The 17,355-nt window shown below is 40.1% G+C and overlaps 1 long non-coding RNA gene and 1 other non-coding gene across 2 annotated transcripts in view; both read left to right on the top strand.

Moving 5' to 3' along the window:
* LOC129049100 (uncharacterized) overlaps nucleotides 1–17,355 on the top strand; it is a 98,283-nt gene that overhangs the window by 67,169 nt on the left and 13,759 nt on the right. The gene's annotated exons all lie outside the window — the stretch shown is intronic.
* On the top strand, nucleotides 13,162–13,268 carry LOC112135883 (U6 spliceosomal RNA). The gene has a single exon (XR_002917117.1). It is a non-coding gene; the product is annotated as a U6 spliceosomal RNA (small nuclear RNA).

Here is a 17,355-nt window from a genome sequence, read left to right as displayed (position 1 = left end):
TTTGGTTTTTTGTTCTTGTGATAGTTCGCTAAGAATCATGGTTTCCAGCTTCATCCATGTCCCTGCAAAGGACATGAACTCATCCTTTTTTATGGCTGCATAGTATTCCATGGTGTATATGTGCCACATTTTCTTAATCCAGTCTATCATTGATGGACATTTGGGTTGGTTCCAAGTCTTTGCTATTGTGAATAGTGCCGCAATAAACATACATGTGCATGTGTCTTTATAGCAGCATGATTTATAATCCTTTGGGTATATACCCAGTAATGGGATGGCTGGGTCAAATGGTATTTCTAGTTCTAGATCCTTGAGGAATCGTCACACTGTCTTCCACAGTGGTTAAACTAGTTTACAGTCCCACCAACAGCGTAAAAGTGTTCCTATTTCTCCACATCCTCTCCAGCACTTGTTGTTTCCTGACTTTTTAATGATCACCATTCTAACTGGTGTGAGATGGTGTCTCATTGTGGTTTTGATTTACATTTCTCTGATGGCCAGTGATGATGAGCATTTTTTCATGTGTCTTTTGGCTGCATAAATGTCTTCTTTTGAGAAGTGTCTGTTCATATCCTTCGCCCACTTGTCGATGGGGTTGTTTTTTTCTTGTAAATTTGTCTGAGTTCTTTGTAGATTCTGGATATTAGCCCTTTGTCAGATGAGTGGATTGCAAAAATTTTCTCCCATTCTGTAGGTTGCCTGTTCTGATGGTCATTTCTTTTGCTGTGCAGAAACTCTTTAATTAGATCCCATTTGTCAATTTTGGCTTTTGTTGCCATTGCTTTTGGTGTTTTAGACATGAAGTCCTTGCCCATGCCTGTGTCCTGAATGGTATTGCCTAGGTTTTCTTTTTGGGTTTTTATGGTTTTAGGTCTGACATGTAAGTCTTTAATCCATCTTGAATTAATTTTTGTATAAGGTGTAAGGAAGGGATCCAGTTTCAGCTTTCTACATAATGGCTAGCCAGTTTTCCCAGCACCATTTATTACATAGGGAATCCTTTCCCCATTGCTTTTTTTGGTAAGATTTGTCAAAGATCAGATGTTTGTAGATCTGTGGTATTATTTCTGAGGGCTCTGTTCTGTTCCATTGGTCTGTATCTCTGTTTTGGTACCAGTACCATGCCGTTTTGGTTACTGTAGCCTTGTAGTATAGTTTGAAGTCAGGTAGCGTGATGCCTCCAGCTTTGTTCTTTTGGCTTAGGAATGTCTTGGCAATGTGGGCTCTTTTTTGGCTCCATATGAACTTTAGTTTTTTCCAATTCTGTGAAGAAAGTCATTGGTAGCTTGATGGGGATGGCATTGAATCTATTAATTACCTTGGGCAGTATGGCCATTTTCACGATACTGATTCTTCCTATCCATGAGCATGGAATGTTTTTCCATTTGTTTGTGTCCTCTTTCATTTCATTGAGCAGTGTTTTGTAGTTCTCCTTGAAGAGGTCTTTCATATCCCTTGTAAGTTGGATTCCTAGATATTTTATTCTCTCTGAAGCAATTGTGAATGGGAGTTCACTCACGATTTGGCTCTCTGTTTGCCTGTTACTGGTGTATAAGAATGCTTGTAATTTTTGCACATTGATTTTGTATCTAGAGACTTTGCTGAAGTTGCTTATCAGCTTCAGGAGATTTGGGGCTGAGATGATGGGGTTTTCTAAATATACAATCATGTCATCTGCAAACAGGGACAATTTGACTTCCTCTTTTCCTAATTGAATACCCTTCATTTCTTTCTCCTGCCTGATTGCCCTGGCCAGAACTTCCAACATTATGTTGAATAGGAGTGGTGAGAGAGGGCATCCCTGTCTTGTGCAGTTTTCAAAGGGAATGCTTCCAGTTTTTGCCTATTCAGTATGATATTGGCTGTGGGTTTGTCATAAATAGCTCTTATTATTTTGAGATACATCCCATTGATACCTAATTTATTAAGAGTTTTTAGCATGAAGTGTTGTTGAATTTTGTCAAAGGCCTTTTCTGCATCTATTGAGATAATCATGTGGTTTTTCTCATTGGTTCTGTTTATATGCTGGATTACATTTATTGACTTGTGTGTGTTGAACCAGCCTTGCATCCCAGGGATGAAGCCCACTTGATCTTGGTGGATAAGCTTTTTGATGTGCTGCTGAATTTGGTTTGCTAGTATTTTATTGAGGATTTTTACATCAGTGTTCATCAGGGATATTGGTCTATTCTCTTTTTTTATTGTGTCTCTGCCAGGCTTTGATATCAGGATGATGCTGGCCTCATAAAATGAGTTAGGGAGGATTCCCTCTTTTTCTATTGATTGGAATAGTTTCAGAAGGAATGGTCCCAGCTCCTCCTCGTACCTCTGGTAGAATTCGGCTGTGAATCCATCTGCTCCTGGACTTTTTTTGCTTGGGAGGCTATTAATTATTGCCTCAATTTCAGAGCCTGTTATTGGTATATTCAGGGATTCAACTTCTTCCTTGTTTAGTCTTGGGAGGGTGTATGTGTCGAGGAATTTATCCATTTCTTCTAGATTTTCTAGTTTATTTGTGTAGAGGTGTTTATGGTATTCTCTGATGGTAGCTTGTATTTCTGTGGGATCGGTGGTGATATCCCCTTTACCATTTTTTATTGCATCTATTTGATTCTTCTGTTTTCTTCTTTATTAGTCTTTCTAGTGATCTGTCAATTTTGTTGATCTTTTCAAAAAACCAGCTCCTGGATTCATTGATTTTTTTGAAGGGTTTTTTGTGACTCTATCTCCTTCACTTCTTTTCTGATCTTAGTTATTTCTTGCCTTCTGCTAGCTTTTGAATGTGTTTGCTCTTGCTTCTCTAGTTCTTCTAATTGTGATGTTAGGGTGTCAATTTTGGATCTTTCCTGCTTTCTCTTGTGGGCATTTAGTGCTATTAATTTCCTTGTACACACTGCTTTAAATGTGTCCCAGAGATTCTGGTATGTTGTGTCTTTGTTCTCATTGGTTTCAAAGAACATCTTTATTTCTGCCTTCATTTCGTTATGTACCCAGTAGTCATTCAGGAGCAGGTTGTTAAGTTTCCATGTAGTTGAGCAATTTTGAGTGAGTTTCTTAATCCTGAGTTCTAGTTTGATTGCACTGTGGTCTGAGAGACAGTTTGTTATAATTTCTGTTCTTTTACATTTGCTGAGGAGTGCTTTACTTCCAACTATGTGGTCAGTTTTGGAATACGTGTGGTGCAGTGCTGAAAAGAATGTATATTCTATTGATTTGGGGTGGAGAGTTCTGTAGATGTCTATTAGGTCCTCTTGGTGCAGAGCTGAGTTCAGTTCCTGGATATCCTTGTTAACTTTCTGTCTCATTGATCTGTCTAATGTTGACAGTGGGGTGTTAAAGTCTCCCATTATTATTGTGTGGGAGTCTAAGTCTCTTTGTAGGTCTCTAAGGACTTCCTTTATGAATCTGAGTGCCCCTGTATTGGGTGCATATATATTTAGGATAGTTAGCTCTTCTTGTTGCATTGATCCCTTTATCATTATGTAATGGCCTTCTTTGTCTCTTTTGATCTTTGTTGGTTTAAAGTCTGTTTTATCAGAGACTAGGATTGCAACCCCTGCCTTTTTTTGTTTGCTTCATAGATCTGCATCCATCCCTTTATTTTGAGCCTATGTGTGTCTCTGCACATGAGATGGGTTTCCTGAATACAGCACACTGATGGGTCTTGACTCTTTATCCAATTTGCCAGTCTGTGTCTTTTAATTGGAGCATTTAGCCCATTTACATTTAAGGTTAATATTGTTATGTGTGAATTTGATCCTGTCATTATGATGTTAGCTGGTTATTTTGCTCATTAGTTGATGCAGTTTCTTCCTAGCCTCGATGGTCTTTACATTTTGGCATATTTTGCAGGGGCTGGTACCGGTTTTTCCTTTCCATGTTTAGTGTTTCCTTCAGGAGCTCTTTTAGGGGAGGCCTGGTGGTGACAAAATCTCTCACCATTTGCTTGTCCGTAAAGTATTTTATTTCTCCTTCACTTATGAAGCTTAGTTTGGCTGGATATGAAATTCTGGGTTGAAAATTATTTTCTTTAAGAAAGTTGAATATTGGTCCCCACTCTCTTCTGGCTTGTAGAGTTTCTGCTGAGAGATCCGCTGTTAGTCAGATCGGCTTCCATTTGTGGGTAACCTGACCTTTCTCTCTGGCTGCCCTTAACATTTTTTCCTTCACTTCAACTTTGGTGAATCTGACAATTATGTGTCTTGGAGTTCCTCTTCTCAAGGAGTATCTTTGTGGTGTTCTCTGTATTTCCTGAATTTGAATGTTGGCCTGCCTTGCTAGATTGGGGAAGTTCTCCTGGATAATATCCAGCAGAGTGTTTTCCAACTTGGTTCTATTCTCCCTGTCACTTTCAGGTACACCAATCAGATGTAGATTTGGTCTTTTCACATTGTCCCATATTTCTTGGAGGCCATGTTGGTTTCTTTTTATTGTTTTTTCTGTAAACTTCTGTTCTTGCTTCATTTCATTCATTTGATCTTCCATCACTGATACCCTTTCTTCCAGTTGATCCAATCAGCTACTAAGGCTTGGGCATTCACCACGTAGTTCTCGTGCCTTGGTTTTCAGCTCCATCAGGTCCTTTAAGGACTTCTCTGCATTGGTTATTCTAGTTAGCTGTTCGTCTAATCTTTTTTCAAGGTTTTTAACTTCTTTGCCATGGTTTGAAACTTCCTCCATTAGCTTGGAGAAGTTTGATCGTCTGAAGCCTTCTTCTCTCAACTTGTCAAAGTCATTCTCTGTCCAGCTTTGTTCCATTGCTGGTGAGGAGCTGCGTTCCTTTGGAGGAGAAGAGATGCTCTGATTTTTAGAGTTTCCAGTTTTTCTGCTCTGTTTTTTCCCCATCTTTGTGGTTTTATCTACCTTTGGTCTTGGTGATGGTGACATACAGATGGGGTTTTGGTGTGGATGTCCTTTCCATTTTTTAGTTTTCCTTCTAACAGTCAGGACCCTCAGCTGCAGGTCTGTTGGAGTTTCCTGGAGGTCCACTCCAGACCTTGTTTGCCTGGGTATCAGCAATGGAGGCTACAGAACAGCGGATATTGATGAACAGCAAATGTTGCTGCCTGATCATTCCTCTGGAAGTTTTGTCTGAGGAGTACCCGGCTGTGTGAGATGTCAGTCTGCCCCTACTTGGGGGGTGCCTCCCAGTTAGGCTACTCGGGGGTCAGTGACCCACTTGGGGATGCAGTCTGTCCATTCTCAGATCTCCAGCTGCATGCTGGGAGAACCACTACTCTCTTCAAATCTGTCAGACCACTACTCTCTTCAAAGCTGACAGGGACATTAAAGTCTGCAGAGTTTTCTGCCGCCTTTTGTTTGGCTATGCCCTGCCCCCAGAGGTGGAGTCTACAGAGGCAGGCAGGCCTCCTTGAGATGCGGTGGGCTCTACCCAGTTCAAGCCTCCCAGCCACTTTGTTTACCTACTCAAGCCTCAGCAATCGTCGGCACCCCTCCCCCAGCCTTGCTGCCGCCTTGCAGTTTGATCTCAGACTGCTGTGCTAGCAATGAGTGAGGCTCCATGGGTGTAGCACCCTCTGAGCCATGCATGGGATATAATCTCCTGGTGTGCCATTTGCTAAGACTGTTGGAAAAACACAGTATTAGGGTAGGAGTGACCTGATTTTCCAGGTGCCATCTGTCACCCCTTTCTTTGCCTAGGAAAGGAATTCCCTGACCCCTTGTGCTTCCTGGGTGAGGTGATGCCTCACTCTGCTTCAGCTCATGCTTGGTATGCTGCACCCACTGTTCTGCACCGACTGTCTGACACTCTCCAGTGAGATGAACCTGGTACCTCAGTTGGAAAGGCAGAAATCACCCATCTTCTGCGTCGCTCATGCTGGGAGCTGTAGACTCTTTATCAAATTTGCTAGTCTGTGTCTTTTAATTGGAGCATTTAGCCCATTTACATTTAAGGTTAATATTTTTATGTGTGAATTTGATCTTGTCATTATGATGTTTGCTAGTTATTTTGCTCATTAGTTGATGCAGTTTCTTCCTAGCATTGATGGCCTTTACAATTTGTCATGTTTTTGCAGTGACTGGTACAGTTGTTCCTTTCTATGTTTAGTGCTTCCTTCAGGAGCTCTTGTAGAGCAGGCCTGGTGGTGACAAAATCTCTCAGCATTTGCTTGTCTGTAAAGGATTTTATTTCTCCTTCACTTATGAAGCTTAGTTTGGCTGGATATGAAATTCTGGGTTGAAAATTCTTTTCTTTAAGAATGTTGAATATTGGCCCCCACTCTCTTCTGGCTTGTAGAGTTTCTGCCAAGAGATCAGCTGTTAGTCTGATGGGCTTCCCTTTGTGGGTAACCCAACCTTTCTCTCTGGCTGTTCTTAACATTTTTTCCTTCATTTCAGCTTTGGTGAATCTGACAATTATGTGTCTTAGACTTGCTCTTCTTGAGGAGTATCTTTGTGGTGTTCTCTGTATTTCCTGAATTTGAATGTTGACCTTTCTTGCTAGATTGGGGAAGTTCTTCTGGATAATATCCTGCAGAGTGTTTTCCAACTTGGTTCCATTCTCCCTGTCACTTTCAGGTACACCAATCAGACGTAGATTTGGTCTTTTCACATAGTCCCATATTTCTTGGAGGCTTTGTTAGTTTATTTTTACTCGTTTTTCTCTAAACTTCTCTTCTCACTTTCTTTCATTCATTTGATCTTCCATCAGTGATACCCTTTCTTCCATTTGATCGAATCGGCTACTGAAGCTTGTGCATTCATCACGTAGCTCTCGAGTCATGGTTTTCAGCTCCATCAGGCCATTTAAGGACTTCTCTACACTGGTTATTCTAGTTAGCCATTCATCTATCTTTTCTCAAGGTTTTTAGCTTCTTTGTTTTGGGTTCAAACTTCCTCATTTAGCTCAGAGAAGTCTGATCATCTGAAGCGTTCTTCTCTCAACTTGTCAAAGTCATTCTCTGTCCAGCTTTGTTCCATTGCTGGCAAGGAGCTGAGTTCCTTTGGACGGGGAGAGGTGCTCTGATTTTTAGAATTTTCAGCCTCTCTGCTCTGTTTTTTCCCCATCTTTGTGGTTTTATCTACCTTTGGCCTTTGATGATGGTGACATACAGATGGGGTTTTGGTGTGGATGTCCTTTCCGTTTGTTAGTTTTCCTTCTAACAGTCAGGACCCTCAGCTGCAGGTCTGTTGGAGTTTGCTGGAGGTCCACTCCAGACCCTGTTTGCCTTAGTATCAGCAACGGAGGCTGCAAAACAGTGAATACTGCAGAACAACACATGTTGCTCCCTGATCATTCCTCTGGAAGCTTCATCTCAGACGGGTACCCAGCCATGTGAGATGTCAGTCTGTGCCTACTGAGGGGTGCCTCCCAGTTAGGCTACTCGGGGGTCAGGAACCTACTTGAGGAGGCAGTCTGTCCATTTTCAGATCACAAACTCCATGCTGGGAGAACCACTACTCTCTTCAAAGCTGTCAGACAGGGACATTTAAGTCTGCAGAGTTTTCTGGTGCCTTTTGTTTGGCTATGCCCTGCCCCTAGAGGTGGAGTCTACAGAGGCAGGCAGGCCTCCTTGAGCTGTGGTGGGCTCTGCCCAGTTTGAGCTTCCCAGCTGCTTTGTTTGCCTACTGAAGCCTCCGCAATGGCGGGTGCCCCTCCCCCAGCCTTGCTGCAGCCTTGCAGTTCAATCTCAGACCACTGTGCTAGGAATGAGTGAGGCTCCATTGGCATTGGAACCCTCTGAGCCAGGCACAGGATATAATCTCCTGGTGTGCCACTTGCTAAGACTGTTGGAAAAGTACAGTATTAGAGTAGGAGTGACCTGATTTTCCAGGTGCCATCTGTTACCCTTTCCCTTGGCTAGGAAAGGGAATTCCCTGATCCCTTGCACTTCCTGGGTGGGGCGATGCCTTGCCCTGCTTTGGCTCATACTCAGTGGGCTGCACCCACTGTCTTGCCCCCACTGTCCAATGAGCCCCAGTGAGATGAACCCAGTACCTCAGTTGGAAATGCAGAAATCACCCATCTTCTGCATTGCTCACACTGGGAACTGTAGACTGGAGCTGTTGCTATTCAGCCATCTTGGAACCACCCCTGAAATATTGATTTAAGTTTCGAAGCAATAAAATGTATTTTTTGAAATCCCCTGTAAATGTATATGAGAGAGTAAAAACTGAACGTCCCATTGCTTAAAGGTCACATCATTGATGGGATTTAATGCCTAAGTGCAAGGCTGTGCCCAAGAATCTCTTGTGTTCATTTCTGTTAGAAGTCCCACTGGAAGCAGCAGAACTATCAGGATAAAAATAGTGCAAACTGAAAAGTATAAAAGACTGTGTGTCTTTGAAAAGTGAGTAAACACTGGGAAAGGTAATACTTAACACTTGTAAGAGGAGAAAAAAATAAAAGTTATTATGGTTTTATTATGTTACATATATAAATGGAGACCTAATTTTTATAAGGAATTTTTGTTGAGTTTGAGGCTCAGAAATGCACCATGGTCATGTTATAGTGAAGGTGATGATGACGATGGTGGGAATCCTTTTAATGCTGGAAGAAGAATTCTGAAGCCAATGTGTAGAGTTATTTTTTAAAAAATAGCTCAGTTCTTAGGATATTGCTAAAGAAACAGAACTATTGTAGCTTTTAGTGCATTAGAACCAAATCATGAAGATCTGGTGGCCAGAGTGACAGAGTATTTACTAACATCTAATACTTCATTAATGACCTAGAACATAATTATTTCCACATTTATATTATGTTATTGCCATATCCTAGGCTACATATTCAACTTCAATTTCTCCTTTCCTTATAACTCTAAGATTTTTGGTAATCCAGTTAGGGTCTAAAATTGGTTGTACTGCTGCTGCCTTTTCCAGTGGAAAATAAAATAATACCAGATAGGATACTGGTCGTTTTTGGCTACACTGTGACATAGAGTGACAGAATTCACTGGCAATAATCAGTTCTTAGCCATAATGTCGGGCCCATTTCAGCAGTGAGAACTAGGGTTAGATGTGGTGAAAGCCAAAACTCAACCCTTGTAGTTAAATTAAAGTCAGAACATGACCAGGGTCAAATGCCAGATTAACACAGGAGGATTTGTTAGATCCAAGTAGGCCAAGCTGTAGTGTCCAAAAGTTAAGATATAAACCTCTCAATTTAGGTCCAGAAAAATACTCATGGCCTCTATGAATTCTGAAAGTACCATCATCTAGAATCACGATTGCCAAGAGGTAGGCAGCCATGGCACCACTTGTTAGCAGCAAGCCTCTCCTCTCTGAGAAGTTGTCTCACATCTCATCTCTAACCCAGCTTATCTACTTCCTAGCAAAAGGCCACCTCACCCCTGCCCCTACTCCCACCTACATCTTTGTCCTTATTCGAATGGGACATAAGTTGGAAAGCATAGCTTTATTTGGTCATCTTTCCTTAGCCTTCTCTGGACAGTCAGGAGCCATAATGTGGGTTTGACCTAAGGTTAGGAACTTACAATGAAGTTGAAGTCTGTTTTTTAAAAGTTATTGAAACTGAGGCATATAACAAGAATTTATATTTCTAAAGATATTAACTGATTATAAAAGCCTTTAATATATATTACCTTAGTTATTTTTATAACAATCCTAAAAGATATAATAGGTGTTATTACTCCAATAACATAGAAAATAAAGTTCATAGTGCTAAGGGATTTTGTTTTACACCTTGTAGGTAACAAACGAGGACTCAGACTTTGGTCTTTTGATTTCAAGTTCAGTGCCTTTCCTATGATATTTTGTTTTGGAGTTGGAAGCAGCCCAAGATTGCAGTTACTGGGTCAGAACTGTGGTTCAGTTGTACAATACATACATCAGATCAGTTGCTTAAATATTACCTGGGAATCTGTTAAAAATGAAAATTCTAGGCCCCCATCTCAGACTTACTGAACCTGAAATTTTGGGAGAGAAGACATATTGTCTATAGTTAAGTGAGTCCTCCAGCTGATTCTGATGCATGTTAGAGAATCACCATTATAATGATTCTTTACCTTAGGTGTTTACAATAATAAAAATATTTTTGTTTAGATCACCACATATGGTCAGGTGCGGTAGTGCATGCCTGTAATCCCAGCACTTAGGGAGGCTGAGGAGAGTGGAACACCTGAGGTCAGGAGTGCGAGACAAGCCTGGCCAACATGGTGAAATCCCTGTCTCTGCCACATCCGTCGCCAGATCGCTACTTGGGAGCCTGAGGCAGGAGAATCACTTGAACTTGGGAGGCAGAGGTTGCAGTGAACTAAGACCGTGCCATTGCACTCCAGCCTGATTGACAAGAGAGAAACTCCATCTCAATCATCATTCTTAGTAAACTACCGCAAGAACAAAAAACCAAACACCACATATTCTCACTCATAGGTGGGAATTGAACAATGAGAACACATGGACACAGGAAGGGGAACATTACACTTCAGGGACTGTTGTGGGGTGGGGGGAGGGGGGAGAGATAGCATTGGGAGATATACCTAATATTAGATGACGAGTTAGTGGGTGCAGCGCACCAGCATGGCACATGTATACATATGTAACTAACCTGCACATTGTGCACATGTACCATAAAACCTAAAGTATAATAATAATAAAAAATAAAATAAAATATAAAAAAAGAAAAAAATAATAAATAAATAAATAAATCACTACATACTGTATCAGGCAGGAACTGCATGGTTATATACATTTTGCCAAGATGTTTATATATAGCTATTTATGAAATAATTATATATTATGGTTTTATATTTTCAGTTTATACTCAGGAATTTTGGGGTAACTTAGTATAACTAACATCCAGTTTTAATTTTCTTCGAGGTTGCTGGTCCTCAGTTGTTTATACAGTTTCCACTGGGCTATATACTTGTTCCTTTAGGACCTTATTCTTCACAAAGAAAATCTCTTAATCCTTGCATAAATGCTAGGTTTCCAACAATTGATTCCCATGGAGGAATTTGTTACCCCTCAAAGTATAATGCAAAATGCTGGCTATTTGCTTTATTTAACTGAAGAAACATTTTCTCTTTCTTTCTTCCTCTTCCTTTTTCCTCTCTCATTTCCATTGTCTCCCTCTTTCTGTTACATGCATAACAGAAACAAATGTATACATATGTTTAATTTTATAAAATTGTGATAATGCTGTATATACTACTCTATAACCAATATTTTAAACAATACACATTATTGTAAATCTCATATTAAATATTTTATAAATAGCAATTAAATATCTACATAATATTTTGGAGCATAGATTTTTAACAGCTTTATTGAGGTATAATTAACATAAAATTTGATGAATTTGAACATATGCATATATCTGTGTGTAGGAAAACAGCCTGTTGCATGGCAAAAGTGAGGCCATCTTGAAGTGAAACTGACATAATGACCAGTGTTTGACACCCACATACCAAAGTGTTCTGCAGTAAGGCCATTAAACAATCCCTGGTGCACAGGTAATCCCTTGTGAAGATACTTCTCTAATGTCCACAGTATCCTCTCGGCTCCCTCAGCTGCCAAGAGGAAGGCATATGTCTGCTCTGGGGGTAGGTTTGTATATATTACTCATCCTGAACACTGTGAAACCATTATCACAATCAAGGTAATAAAAATATTCATCATCTCCAAAAGTTTCCTCATGTACATTTGTTATTGCATATGTGTATATGTGTGTGTGTGACTGTGATAAGAACACTTAACATGAGATCTACTCTCTCAACAAATTTTTAAGTGCACAATACAGTATGTTAACTATAGATACTATGTTGTATAGGATATTTCTATGATCTCCAGAAGAACTTATTTATCTTGTATAACTGAATTTTTATACCCATTAAACAACTCCCTACATCCTCCTCTCCTCATGCCTTGCTAACCACCATTCTAATCTCTGCTTTTATGGTTTGACTATTTTAGATATCTCATATATAGATTTCAATAACATTCTGGCATTACCAAATTAAAGACATTTAGTTTATTTCCCAAGATTTTGCTATTATAAGTAACAGTGGTGAACAACTTGCTGTGAAAATCTTTGGGAGATATTTTAGATTATCTTCTTGGAATAAATTCCAAAATGTGTGAGTGGGTCAAGAGAGAAAGACATTTTTTACAGTTTGGAAAGATATAATCCATTTTATTCTAGCTTTCAGTTTGGGTTGCATCTATGCAAACATAACTTTTCTTTTGATTTTTTGTTTCATGGCAAAGGTGACAACATTTTGGTAGTGAAATAAACATTCCTTCATACTTTCCCAGGAGACATTTTGATTTCTTGTTAAAGCTGAGAGCTGTGCTAGAGCAGCAGGGTGGCTGGATTCCTCCTGCCATGGGCAGCTGGTTGTCTCACTGCTGATTTTATCCATGAGCCTTCTCAGAATTAGTTGCTTTCAAATTTTCTAAGAAAGTCAGCGTGGCCCTTGATGAGGAGTAATGGGAGGGAAGCCTAATGACTGAAATCAATACAAAAAGTAAGTCTTCAGTGCTTTAAAATGGAAGGGAGAGATTGAGGCATTGGAGAAAATGGCTGCAGCTCAGGAAAGCAAACTTTAGGGGGGATTAAAAGAAGGAAACAGACAAAAAATAGACTAATGTGTAGATATCAAAAAGTAGTAGATAATTGCCTCAGTATAAAATAAATAATATTCGAGGATGTCAGAAATTAGAATGAGTCATCTTGGGAGAAAAGATATTCCTTTTTGCTTAATGGAGATTTTTAGAGAGGATATGGAGACCACTTATGACAGATTTTTAAGGCTTAGCAAGATATCCTCTAGCGTTCTTCCAAAACTATAATTTTGTGAAATAAAGTCACTAGTCAAGAGGAGATGTTGTGGATGTAATTGTCTCTTGAACTTCTTCTTCTTTCTGGGTGTTTAAACATTATTGTCTTGTCCCTCTGTGGGTATTAATGAGAAGGCACTTGAGATAAAATGAAGAGCTGAACTGCTTTAAAAACTTTATCCGACTGTCAGGAACAGCTTAAAGAACTATGTAAGCAAAAAGAAAAAAGGCTACTATGGATTTAATCAGGTTGAATGAATAATTACAAGATGAGGCTTGATTTGTCCTCAAGGGATTCTTTCTTCTGCCAAACAAATCGCTACATTACTTTGTTAATTATACATATTTTTATTAATTGACCATGTTAAATGTAAAAATTCAAACAAATGAAAGTCTATAGTGCTTGCATAAGCAACACATATACTAAAATTGGAATGATACAGAGAAGAAGAGCATGACTTCTGCACAAGGATGTCACACAAATCTGTGAAATGTTCCATATTTTTAGACCTTGAACAGTGCCTGGGCCCTGTGAAAACATCCAGAAAAGAAGTCTGCTGACTGTACTTACCCTACACCACAGTTGGAGAAACACCCAAACAAAGAGATGAGAAAGAACCAACACAAGAACATTGGCAACTCAAATCTCCAGTGTCTTATGTCATCCAACTGACCACACTAGTTCTCAAACAGGGCTTCTTAACAGGGCTGAGATGGCTGAAATGATTGAAATAGAATTCACAATATGGATAGGAATGAAGATCATCAGATTCAGGAGCATGATAAAACCCAACCCAAGGAAACTAAGAATATAATAAAATGATACATGAGCTGACTGATGAAATACCCAGTATAAGAAAAAACCTAACTGTCCTAATATTGCTGAAAAACACACAAGTATTTCACAATGCAATCACAAGTATTAATAGCAAAATAGACCAAGCTGAGGAAAGAATCTCAGAGCTTGAAAACTAGTTCTCTGAAATAATACAATCAGACAAAAATAAAGAGAAAAGAATAAAAAGGAACGAATAAAACCTCTGATAAGTATGGAATTATGTAAGAAGGGCAAATATATGAATCAGTGGCATCCCTGAAAAAGACGGGGAGAAAGTAAGCAACTTGGAACGTATATTTTAGGATATTGTCCATGATAACTTCCCCAACCTCTCTAGAATGGCCATCAATCAAATTCAAGAAATACAGAAAATCCCTGTAAGACTCTACACAAGATCACCCCCAAGGCACATAATTATCCAATTTTCCAAAGTTGAAATGAAAGAAAGAATGTTAAAGGCAGCTAGAGAGAAAAGGCAGATCACCTACAAGTAGAATTCCATCAAATTAACAGTGGACCTTTCAGCAGGAACCCTACAAGCCAGAAGAGACTGGGGGCCTATATTCAACATTCTTAGAGAAAAAAAAAGCCTTCAATTAGGAATTTCATATCCAGCCAATCTAAGCTTCCTAAGTGAAGGAGCAATAAGATCCTTTTCAGACAGGCAAATGCTAAAGGAATTTATTACCACCAGACCTATCTTATAAGAGTTTTTGAAAGAAGCACTAAATATGGAAAGAAAAGACTATTACCAACCCCCAAAAAAAGACACTGAAATACACAGACCAGTCATACTATAAAACAACAATATAAACAAACCTGCATAATAACCAGCTAACAACAAAATAATAGGATAAAATCCACACCAAACTAACCTTGAATGTAAATGGGCTAAATGCCCCAATTAAAAGGCACAGAGTGGTAAGCTGGATAAATAAGCAAGACCCAATGGTATGCTGTCTTCAAGAGACCCATCTCACATGCAATGACACCTATGGACTCAAAAGGAAAAACAGATGGAGGAAAATTTATCAAGCAAATGGAAATCAGAAAAAAAGCAGAAGTGGCAATCCTAATTTCAGACAAAACAGACTTTAAACCAACAAAGATCGAAAAAGACATAAAAGGGCATTACATCATGGTAAAACGTTCAATTCAACAAGAAGACCTAACTATCTTAAGTACACATGCCCCCAACACAGGAGCACCCAGATTCTTAAAGCAAATTCTTAGAGGCCTACAAAGAGAACTAGACTAACACACAATAATAGTGGGAAACTTCAACACACCACTGACAGTATTAGATCATTGAACCAGAAAATTAACAAAGATATTCAGGATTTCAACTCAACACTGGAACAAATGGATCTAACAGACATTTACAAAAGTCTCCACCCCCAAACAACAGAATATACCTTCTTCTTATCACCACATGTCACATACTCGAAAACTGACCACATGATCAAACATAAAACAACGCTCAGCAAATGCACAAAACCCCACAAAATTATATCAGTCACACTTTCAGACCACAGTCCAAAAAAAAAAAAAATAGAAATCAAAACTAAGAAAATGGCCCCAAACCATACAATTAGATAGAAATTAACAACCTGCTCCTGAATAACTTTTGGGTAAATAACGAAATTAAGGCAGAAATCAAGAAGTTATTTGAAACTAATGAGGACAAAGATACAATGTATCAGAATCACTGGAACACAAATAAGGCAGTGTTAAGGGGAAAATTTATAGCACTAAATGCCCACATCAAAAAGTTACGAAGATCTCCAATTAATGACCTACCATTACAACTACAAGAACTAGAGAAGCAAGAGCAAACCAACCACAAAGCTAGCAGAGACAAAAAATAAACAAAATCAGAGTTGAACTGAAGACGACTGAGACACAAAAAAAAATTCAAAAGATCAGCAATACTAGAAGTTGGTGTTCTTAAAATATTAATAAGGTGGGGTTGGTGCTTCCAAGACGAATAGGAAGAGATCCAGTCTAGAGCTCCCAGCAAGATCAATGCAGAAGACGGGTGATTTCTGCATTTCCAGCTGAGGTACCTGGTTCATCTCATTGGGAGTGGTTGGACACTGGGTGCAGCCCATGAAGGGCAAGCCGAAGCAGGGCACAACATCACCTCACCTGGGAGGTGCAAGGGCTAGGATTTCCCTTTCCTAGCCAACAGAAGCAGTGAGTGACTGTACCTGGAGGAACGGTAAACTCCTACCCAAATACTGCACTTTTCCCACGGTCTTTGTAACTGGCAGACCAGGAGATTCCCTCCCATGCCTGGCTCAGCAGGTCCCACGCCCACGGAGCCTTGCTCACTGCTAGTGCAGCAGTCTGAGATCAACTTGGGAAGCTAGAGCTTGGCAGGGGGAGTGGCGTCCACCATTGCTGAGGCTTGAGTAGGCTGTTCTATGCTCACAGTGTAAACAAAGTGGCAGGGAATCTCAAACTGGGCAGAGCCCACTGCAGCTCAGCAAGGCCTACTGCCTCTCTAGATTTCACTTCTGGAGGCAGGGCATATCTGAACAAAAGGCAGCAGACAGCCTCTGTAGACGTCAACATCCCTGCCTGACAGCTCTGAAGGGAGCAGTTGTTCTCCCAGCATGGCATTCGACCTCCAATAATGGACAGCCTGCCTCCCCAAGTGGGTCCCTGGCTCCTGTGTAGCCTGACTGGGAGACACCTCACAGTAGGGGCCAACAGACACCTCATACAGGTGGGTGCCCCTCTGGGATGAAGCTTCCAGAGGAAGGATCAGGTAGCAATATTTGCTGTTCTGCAGCCTCCGCTGGTGATACCCAGGCAAACAGATTCTGGAGTGGACCTCCAGCAAACTCCAACAGATCTGTGACTGAGAGGCCTGTCTGTTAGAAGGAAAACTAACAAACAGAAAGTGGTAGAATCAACATCAACAAAAAGGACATCCACACCAAAACCCCATCTGTATGTCACCAACATCAAAGACCAAAGGTAGATAAAACCACAAAGATGGGGAGAAACCAGAGCAGAAAGGCTGAAAATTCCAAAAATCAGAACACCTCTTCCCCTCCAAAAGAACACAATTCCTTGCCAGCAAGGGAACACAACTGAACAGAGAATGAGTTTGACGAGTTGACAGAAGTAGGCTTCAGAAGGTCAGTAATAACAAACTTCTCTGAGCTAAAGGAGCATTTTCTGACCCATTGCAAGGAAGCTAAAAACCTTGAAAAAGGTTAGACAAATGGCTAACTAGAAACGCCAGTGTAGAGAAAAGCTTAAATGACCTGATGGAGCTGAAACCCACAGAACAAGAACTTCATGAAGCATACACAGGTTTCAATAGCCCATTGGATCAAGCGGAAGAAAGGATATCAGTAATTGAAGATCAAATTAATGAAATAAAGTGAGAAACAAGATTAAAGAAAAGAGAGTGAAAAGAAATGAACCAAGCCTCCAAGAAATATGGGACTAGATGAAAAGACCAAATCTATGTTTGATTGGTGTACCTGAAAGTGATGGGGAGAATGGAACCAAGTTAGAAAACACTCTTCAGGATATTATCCAGGAGAACTTCCACAACCAAGCAAGGCAGGCCAACATTCAAATTCAGGAAATACAGAGAACACCACAAAGATACTCCTCGAGAAGGGCAACCCCAAGACACATAATTGTCATATTCACCAAGGTTGAAATGAAGGAAAAAATGTTACGGGCAGCCAGAGAGAAATGTCGGGTTACCCACGAAGGGAAACCCATCAGAC

This window comes from Pongo abelii, chromosome 10 (genome assembly GCF_028885655.2).
Source record: "Pongo abelii isolate AG06213 chromosome 10, NHGRI_mPonAbe1-v2.0_pri, whole genome shotgun sequence".
Lineage (NCBI taxonomy): Eukaryota > Metazoa > Chordata > Mammalia > Primates > Hominidae > Pongo > Pongo abelii.
This window is presented reverse-complemented; position numbering and strand designations above follow the sequence as displayed.